At 31.4% G+C, this 9,556-nt stretch overlaps 1 long non-coding RNA gene across 1 annotated transcript; it reads left to right on the top strand.

Annotated features, from left to right (window-relative positions):
* Positions 1-6,280: 6,280 nt before the first annotated feature.
* On the top strand, positions 6,281-8,315 carry LOC136230804 (uncharacterized). Its single transcript, XR_010689540.1, has 5 exons — positions 6,281-7,391; positions 7,485-7,591; positions 7,662-7,734; positions 7,822-7,904; positions 8,004-8,315. It is a non-coding gene; the product is annotated as an uncharacterized lncRNA (long non-coding RNA).
* The last annotated feature ends 1,241 nt before the right edge of the window (positions 8,316-9,556 follow it).

Below are 9,556 nucleotides of genomic sequence, written 5' to 3'. Positions count from 1 at the left end.
ACATAGACTTTAATGATCATATGGAATTTGGTCATTCATTGTTAATAAATCATATTTAAAGGTTTGCATAAAGACCAATGTTATATTTATTAGATTCTTAAAAGGATAAATAATTACAAGGTTCTTAAATTTTTATGTAATACACTAGTTAACCACCGTGTTTTTAGAAATGATTATATATAGTCCTTCAATTTTTCTTCCTGTCAACTCTTTAGTCCTTATATTTGAATGAATTGTCAAATTAGACTAAATAAAATTTAACATATCAAAATGACCATTTACTGTATGTTTTAATAATAAAATACGTATTTTTTCTATTTTATATTTTTTCGTTAATAATAATAATAATAATCTCTCCAATACTAGTTAATTGTTTTATTAATTTTTATATAATTATAATTTTAATTCAGTAGTGTAGAACTTATTCATTAAAAAATGAATGATAAATATTATAAAAATTATTAAAATTGGAGTAGAACAATATAAAACTATAAAAGTGATTTTTTAAGAGAATAAAAAAAATATATTTTTTATAATTAATATACATAAATATAAGAATTTCGGTGTATATATACTACACAAACTTCATTAAAATTATTTTGATTAAATTTAAAAAACTAGAATATAAGTTATTTTATTTGTATATTAGGGGCAATTTTATACTTTCATGTATAAAAGTAAAATCTAAGGACTTTATAATAACATGATGGACCTACTAGTGAGTTAAATAAAAATACAGGGACCTTATAATTATCCCTTTATTAAAATGACTAATTTATTACTTAGCTACTATATTTCTACATTCTATGCGAAAATTCTTACTCAACTTAAATTTTATGGCTTCATTAGAACTAGACCTGTTCAGCAACCCGCTGGCCCGCCCAGCCCGCCCAAGCCCGTCCTTAATGGGTTGGGCTTGGACATATATATTTAATAAATGGCCCGGCCCGGCCCAAATCCGTCTAAGCCCGAACATAAAATGAGTTGGGCCTGAGATTTATGTGATAAACCCAGTTTAGCCTGGCCCGGCCCGAAATTTAAATATTAATTTTGTTAAGATTAATAATCCTTAATAATAATAAGTTATAATTAATAGGTTAGGTATTAGTTAAAAAAAATATTTGCATACAAAGAGTTAAATATATATGTATCATAGAGTGCTTAAATCTGTTTGTTTTTTTCAAAGAAATTGTTTGTTAATTTTTTATAATAAGGATTTGATTTTGTTAAAATTAAAAGCTACAGTATAAATATAATTTCACGTTTTATAGTACATATTAATGAATTAAATTTTAGTTGTAATTTTTATTTCTTAGAATTTTAAATAATTTTTGTTTTAAATTTTTTAATATATATATTAGTTGGACGGGCCGGACTAGGCTTGGGAATTCATTTTTTTAACCTAATCCAGCCCGGCCCGAGCCCGGTGTGAATATAATGCGGGCTGGGCTGGGCTTGGACAATATAAATATATGACAAACCCGATTAGACCCGGTCCAAACCCGACTCGACCCAACCCATGAACATGTCTAATTAGAACTGTATGTATTAATACTAAACTCTTTTTTACGATAAATAAGAGCAAATTTAAAATAAAATATTATTAAAAGTGCATTTGGTATCAAAAAAAAAAGTTAAAAGTGCATTAATCGTATAAAACGACATTTAAAAATAAATAAATTGATGAAAAATAGACATAATAAAAACTGTATATAATAATGGTAATTTTAATCCAACTATAATTTAAATAATTTATTTTTTTTTATATTTTTTAAAAAAGTAGCTTTAATTTTAAAAAAACTCATTTGTGCACAACTGAGTGCCGACCTGTTTCCACTTTGGCAAAGTGTAGAAAATTTCATTACCCAGCATTGAGGTATTAGAATGTGACAATTAGGTCCAAAAAAATACTGACATGTAATACAAGAAAAACTCAAACGGTATAAAATGTTTAATATGTTGCTAATATAATTATAAATAACAAAAAAAAATATTAAACTATTTAAATTTGTTAATAAAATCTAATATGATAATTGGAGAATTATACATCCGTTCGAATTTTTCAATTTTCCATTAGATAAGGATAAAGTTGATCTTACTTATTTGAGTATTGTAGTCGGCACCACCATAACCGTTTTGGTTACCATTTATTTTTAATTAATTAAATATTTAGTTTTTTTTTTCATTTATGGAAAATCTGATTTTTTTACTATAATTTTATGTTCTAATTAATTTACTTTCCTTAAATTAAGTTGACTCTAATTAAGTAATTATATTTATTTTAGTAATATATGAATGTAGTTACATTTAATATTTATTTTTAACATTGATTTTAGAAAAAAATAAATAAAGAGGACGGAGTCCTTTCTAGAATCCCGGGGATTAAGATACATGTCGCCACATCGAACGAAACGTGTCAATGTATTAGACATAGGAATATGGTTAACGTCATCAGATCAAAAAGATAAACGAGGTTAACATAAAACATGGTTACCGTCACTAGATCAAAGAGAAGCACATGCACGTGGTTAACACGTAGTCATTACTGCTGAGTGATTATTTACGTTTATTTATATAAATTAAATCAAATATACTATTATTGTTCATAATATATTTACATTTTTCTTCAAAAAAATATATTTAGATTCTAATATTTATTGCTTAGTTACTTAATTATGTGCACAAGAATTTATTTTTTTTATTTACTTAAAATACATTTCAAAGTAATGTACATTTATAAAATAATTTGACCATTAATATTATTAAAATATTAAAGTATTTATTAATTGAAATTGATTTGAATGGTTAAGAGTCTCTAAATCGCTTAAGTTACAAATTTTAAGTCATAGTATATGCTGTAAACTTTAATTAGAAGAGCATCCACATAAATGGTACCTGACCTAGTCCTGAATAGACCTGTATACGGGTCCGAGTACCTGTCTGACCCGTGTCCCTTGGACCGGGCTTGGACATAAAAATTTATCTTTAGGCCCAAGCCGGTTCAGGCCTGTTAAAGCTCGTCTCTTTTTTGGACGGGCTTGATATTTATAAAAATAGCACGGGCCGGTCCAATCCAACCCATGAACATGTCTAGTCCCGCACCAAGAATAATCGGATAAATTATAAAAAAGATGTTGAAGTATTTAAACAAACCCTTTAAACTGTAAAGGAAATGGATACGAAACACGGAAACCCTAATAAAGAAAAGTTTTCGTGCAACATAGCATATAGCAAATAAGATGAAGAACACATTTTTATTGTACTAGTTTAGTATGCAATACATCTTCAAAAACTAACAAGAACAAGAAAAAGAACAAGAAAAAGAAAAGAGCAAAAACAAAGCCAAGGAAGACTCATAAAGTGAGCCTGTTGCCGATCTGTGACTTGCCGGTCCGGTCCGCCCGCCATTAGAGAACAACAACACCATCCTTTCTTCTGCTATTGTTTTACTAATGAACACAAGCAAGACTGTTTCAATTTTGTTTGGAGAAGCTGGGGAAATGGAATATTCCAACTCCATGCTTGCTCCAAAGCCCCCCTATACCTTTTCAAGAAAACCCATTCTTGGAAAGAGATGAGCTTTTTTGCTGTTTCAAAGCTAGTGGGTGTGGGTGGGGGGAGGGTTTAACTCCATTCTTACTTGCCTTAAATAGAGATGTTGGAATTATTATGCACAACACAACACAACTAGTGCTTGCTTCCCTCATCATCAAATAGGATTATCCACATTAAATATTCCTCCTTTCCTTTTTCCTTTTTTTCAATCACTACCTTTTTCTATCACATTTATCTATTAATAAGTGTTCATCTATTCATGCTTGAAAAAGTTGCTTCTTTTTCTATTTCTATCACAATTTTACCCTTTCTTTTCTTGTGTATTAGACATTGGATACTCAAATAATTCTTGCTTTTTCAAATTGGGATATTGAGCCATTAGGTTATATATATCGAAGTATGGGTTCACCTTCCTCATAAGTTCGACACGATACATATTTCAATCTCTAGCCAGTCGCCAAAATCGATGACTTATGAGAGATAAAATATGGTTCACATTTTATTGTGGGGGAGGAAATGAATGAAGACACAAAGTTAATTAAAACTGACAATAGAAGTGGTGTGAGACATGTGAAATAATTGATTAAAGCTGACAACAGAAGTGGCGTGAGGCATGTGAAGCGGTTGATTAAAGCTGAAAACAGAAGTGGCATGAGGCATGTGAAGCGGTTGATTAAAGCTGACAACAGAAACGACGTGAGGCGTGTGAAACGGTTGAGAAAGTATGAAAAAATGTCAATGTGGGCCATGATATTTTAATTGTAATTATTGCAATAATTTTTTATTTTTTTAAAGTAATTCTTTATTTTTTTTTTGGTAGAAAGTAATTCTTTATTTTTAATGCTTGTTAAATTGATTTAATTTGAATTGATTTGACTAATAAAATTTTATTGTTTTTTAATAAAATTTCTAACTATTAATTTGTGGCTAGAATAGTAGTGGTTAAAAAAAGTTGAGTTAATATTTCTAACAACTCCCATCACTAAAATTGCTCTAAAATGATGAAAAGATATTTTTATAATTTTTATATTTAATAAAAACTCATGTAAAATTTAATTTCATTTAAAATGTAGGAATTATGTTATTATTTTATTAAATTAACTTTTTTAAATTATTTTGTTTTGACTTAGCAAAATTTATCTTGTAAAGTAACTTTTATTTAAAATGATAAATAATTAATACTAGCTTCATATCATTATAGCATAGTAAAATAAGTTACCATAGTTAATGCATTATCAATCTCAATAATTTATTTAAAATTTTAATGTGGACTTATATTTTTCAAATTGATTACTGTACTATTTATTAAAACAACAAATAAAGAGCTTTTTACTGACGAAATTTATCTGGACGGTTTTAACTATCACTACAGACTACAGTTCCTATCAACAGTTTCCAAAATCGTAAGTACAATAAGCGTTGCTATAGGAACAACTAGTTTGTACAATTTACGACAGTTTTGAAAAGCTTTTAGCAATAGTATTATTTATGTAGATTAAACCGCCTCTAGGTCATTTTTTATAATAAAAAATTATTTTTATTTTATATATAATATTAGAATACTTTTTTTATAATAAAATATATAATTACAAAATTTCTTAACAAATTCCATCAAATCAATTAATTTTTTAAACCAAAAAATACACTTTCATATATCATCTAATCTAATGAAGTAAATTTTCATTTTTTTTAGGTCTAATACACAAATAACCCCTGAACTTGTTCAAATATTGTAACTTTCTTCCCCCCAACTTTCAATTGTAACAACTTACCCCTCAAACTTGTCCAATTGTAAAACATAACCCCAAATTGGGATTTTTTTTACCCCGTACTTGAAGCAACCGTAAAACATTTCCCCGGATTCGTATCACGCCATGAAACCTTCAATGGAGCTATTTCTCCATATAAACACCTTTTCACTCCCATAATACCCCAAAACTTTGAATCAAAAAATCACTAAAAAAACGAATAGAAATAGCAAAAAGAAGAAGAAGAAGAATGAAGGATTTCTGATTTACCGTTAGGTTGAAGAATAATTTGAAGAAATGGGGATTTGGTTACTTAAATATTGATTTTTTTGGCTCTAAAGATCTGATGATCACATTCCACGAGCGTTGCAGCTTTTGTATTTCACGTGTTTCTTCAATTGCAGTCCATATAGTACAGACATGCTCATTTGTGTCGCACCTCTTGTGTCGTGCGTTCTGTAAACGCGACACACCTAAGTATTCTGTGTCATCACTTGTGTCATGCTTGAAGAGCATGCGTCACAAATGAGTTACTTCTTGTATCGACTGTTTTACAGTGTGACACAAGAGCAAGCTTGTGACACGCCTTTACCAAAACGACACAAGGAGTGTATTATTTTTGTGACACGCTTTTATAAAAACGACACAAGGAGTGTGTTATCTTTGTGTCGTTCCTTTTTAAAAGTGCGACACAAATAATACGAACTACTATTTGGAACGACCTAATTAAGCTTAATTCAAACAATTAGGTACATGATTAAAACATGGAGGGGTCTAATTGACAGGAGACAAAGTGAACAGGTTCAGATTCATAAGTATATAAATCAATGGGGGACTAAATTATAGAACGGGAATGGGTTGATTTGGACAAAAATTGGATTAGCAGGGACTAAACCTGAATAAACAAAATAAGGCGGGTTAAAAGAATAAAAAGCCTATTATATATTCTCAATTAGGTTAAGGATCATTTCGTAGCCCCCTCTTTCATTCCAGACTCTTCTCTTCCTCTTCATCCTTCAACATCATGAATCAAGAGCTTTCAAGCTCTTGTCCATGGCTTCCGGAAGTCCCCTGCCTTTTTCCGGCTGCCTCTTTCTCTCCCCCCTCTCTCTCTCTCTTTCCTTTAAACGCTCTCTCCCTTGGTCTCTGTTTCGTTCATCCTTTTGTACGGGTTCACGAAGATGAGACTCTATTTTTCCTAACCTGAGAAGGGTTTCTCGGAGTTTATTTACTCCGATTTGGGTTTCTGGAGGTTCTAACAGACTGTTCTCGGCTTTCCGATGATCACCCGGTTATCGTGGAGGCATTTTCAAGCCATCCCGAGGCCCAATCGATTTTCTTCCTAACATGCAGAGGTAAAAGAAAAGGGTAGGTCTGGGTTTGTTCCCCTTCTATGCTTTTTGTTATTCTTTGGTTCAGATGCTTTTTGATCGGGTTATTTTGAGGTTTAAAATTACTGCCTTTGGCTATTTTCTTGGCTATGTGTTGTATGCTCTATGTTATTTTTTTGGAAGGTTCTTCCTTTGATTCATTGAACGAATAATTCTTTTCTACTGGTTCTAGTTTTTGTTTGACTGATGTTGGTTTTCCTAAAAAGGGTCATTTGAGACCCTCAAACATGTTATTTGCCTTGAAGCCCTTTGCTTCACATATGTTGGGTGTCTTTTTTCCCGTAGGGAGTCATTTGAGACCTTCCTGTTCGTCTTGAAATGCAACCAGAGCCATCACTGGCTCTAGAGGGTATTTCGAGACGTAAACCGGTTCGTCACGGTGAAGGATTTAAACTTCTAGCCTTCATTCACAGTTAAGCATTTAAATGATGAAGATGAAGAGAAGAAGCTCTTGATTTCTTCTTTGAAAAATGCTTTGTTTACATATGACTTTCTTTCTTGTTTACAGAGTGTGTTATCATGTTCCTAATTGTTTGAATTAAGCTTAATACCTAAAGTGTCAGTTGACTTTGTTGAGATATGTTATTTACATGAACTTATTCCCGTGCCGTCTTCATATGCTAAGAAACTTAGTGGAGCAGAAGGTAGTTTCACGCAATGGCCAAAAGATTTGGTTCTTCTTTGTCATGATAATGAGGTAACTAAGTTCTCACTATAATTTATGATCATTTGGGATGGTTGAGTAATTTCTTATTTGATCATGATTATAACTTTGACCTTTTACATGTAGGAACCATTGATTCTTCTTGTGCTTTCTTTGGCTAATCGCGTTGTACATGTATTTGATTCTAACAAGTTGGGAGTTCACCAATTTGCAATTAGACTCATCATGAATAAGTAATTGAGCTAGTAGAAGTTATTAGTTCTTTATTTGTTACACGATCTAATATCCATTTCAAATTTATAGGGCTTTCAAGAACATTCAAATAGAGAAAAGAGCTCATAGAAATAATCAATCGTTGGAATGGAGAAGTGAAAATGTATAATATTGTTTTTCAACCTCAAGTTATATGTAATCTACTGGCATATGAATTAATATATTTAAATTTCATGCCCTCAACAAATAGGTGCAACGGAGTGTGGCTTCTATGTAATGCGCAACATGTTTGAAATAGTGCAATATCACTCTGAAAGTGAGAATCTAACAAGGGTAAGAGTTACAATTTTTTTCATTCTAGTCCTTCGTGTTTTTCCTTAAGTTAATTTGCTACTATAATATATTGATATTTTATGTTTACTTTCTTTGAAGGATTTTGCAACAACATCAATGACATATTTTGAGGAGGAGATTAATCGAGATATTTAGGCCGATTATTTTGTAATCAAAATCACAAGTGGCTAGATATTTACATTAGTGTTTTTGTGGAAGTTGTTAGTGTTAGTTCATCTTCCTAGTTTATTTGGCTACAAACTTGAATATGACAAGTAGGTAGATATATTTGCTTAAGTGTTTTTGTGGAAGTTGTTAATGTTTGTTCATCTTCCTAGTTTTTTTGGCTACAAACTTGAATATGACAAGTTGAATTAATTGTTATATACAACTATTTCTTGAAGAAATTAAGTTGTGATTATATTTTGAATATGTATGTATTTATGCAATGTGGTACTTGTAGTTTTATTGTGTATGTTCTATAATATCATGTAGAATCAAGTAAATTTTGATTATAAAATTTTATGTTGGATGTTGGAAAATTTTATAAAATTAAAAAAATCAATATTTTGCGTCGCGCGTGGTGAATAAGCGATACAAAGTGTACCAGATTAACCGGGGAGCTTATGTTGCGCACCTTTGGAGCGCGTCATAAGAATTATCATATGTTGTGTTGCGCGCGTGTGACAAACGACACAACGGATGAGTAGATTGTGTCGCTCTCAAGAACGATGTAAAGTTCTTGTGTCGCACTCTTGTTGTGTCACACAAAAGTGCGACACAACAACCTGAAAAAGTGCGACACAAGTAAGCATTTCTGTACTTATGCATGTCAGTAATTTGGTTTCTGTTTTACAATTGGATAAGTTTGAGGGGTTATGTTTTACAATTGGACAAGTTTAAGGGGTAAGTTGTTACAATTGAAAGTTGGGGGGAGGGGGAGGGAGCAGTTTGCAACATTTGGACAAGTTAGTGCCTTAGTGCCAATATATGAGTCCATACAAATGAATAAGGTAGCACCACAGGCGAAAAAAGCCTTCTATTATTTCTTGATAAAATGTAGCATTACTAGAAAAATGCAGATTTCTGACAGAAACTGCTGACAAATTGTCAGAAATTTCAAACAGAATTTCGTCAAACTGTCGACGGAAATATTTGATGGAATAAATATTCCGTTATGAAATTCTGGCGAGAAAGTTCCCGCCATTTTTCTAATGCTTGACTGTGATAAGATGTTTTTCCGTAAGATCTTATGAAGGAAATTCTAGCTGAAATGCTGACGAAAATCCATCACCGACCCGACAAGAGAAACGTGAGAGAAGTTTTGCATCAGTCGAATCTCCCACATCCGGCGTCCATCACCAATTCCGCCAGTAAACCTATTTTCTGACGGAAATAGATCGATTTATGACAGATTTTTCCGTCGGAGATCAGCTATTTTCTAGTAGTATATGTAATTGCGTCTTAAAACGAGTCATCATCGTCTTTGCACTATGCAAGTACTAGTAAGTATGCAGCCACTGATAGACTACAATCTCCAACACTGCAACAAATAAAGCAATCTTATTCGTAACATAGTTAACCATCAGTGAAGTGAAGCTGTTTCAGGAGATAGCTACTAAAGCATAAACGAAATTCTGAAAGAACAATGA

Source organism: Euphorbia lathyris, chromosome 5 (genome assembly GCF_963576675.1).
Source record: "Euphorbia lathyris chromosome 5, ddEupLath1.1, whole genome shotgun sequence".
Taxonomy (NCBI): domain Eukaryota; kingdom Viridiplantae; phylum Streptophyta; class Magnoliopsida; order Malpighiales; family Euphorbiaceae; genus Euphorbia; species Euphorbia lathyris.
This window is presented reverse-complemented; position numbering and strand designations above follow the sequence as displayed.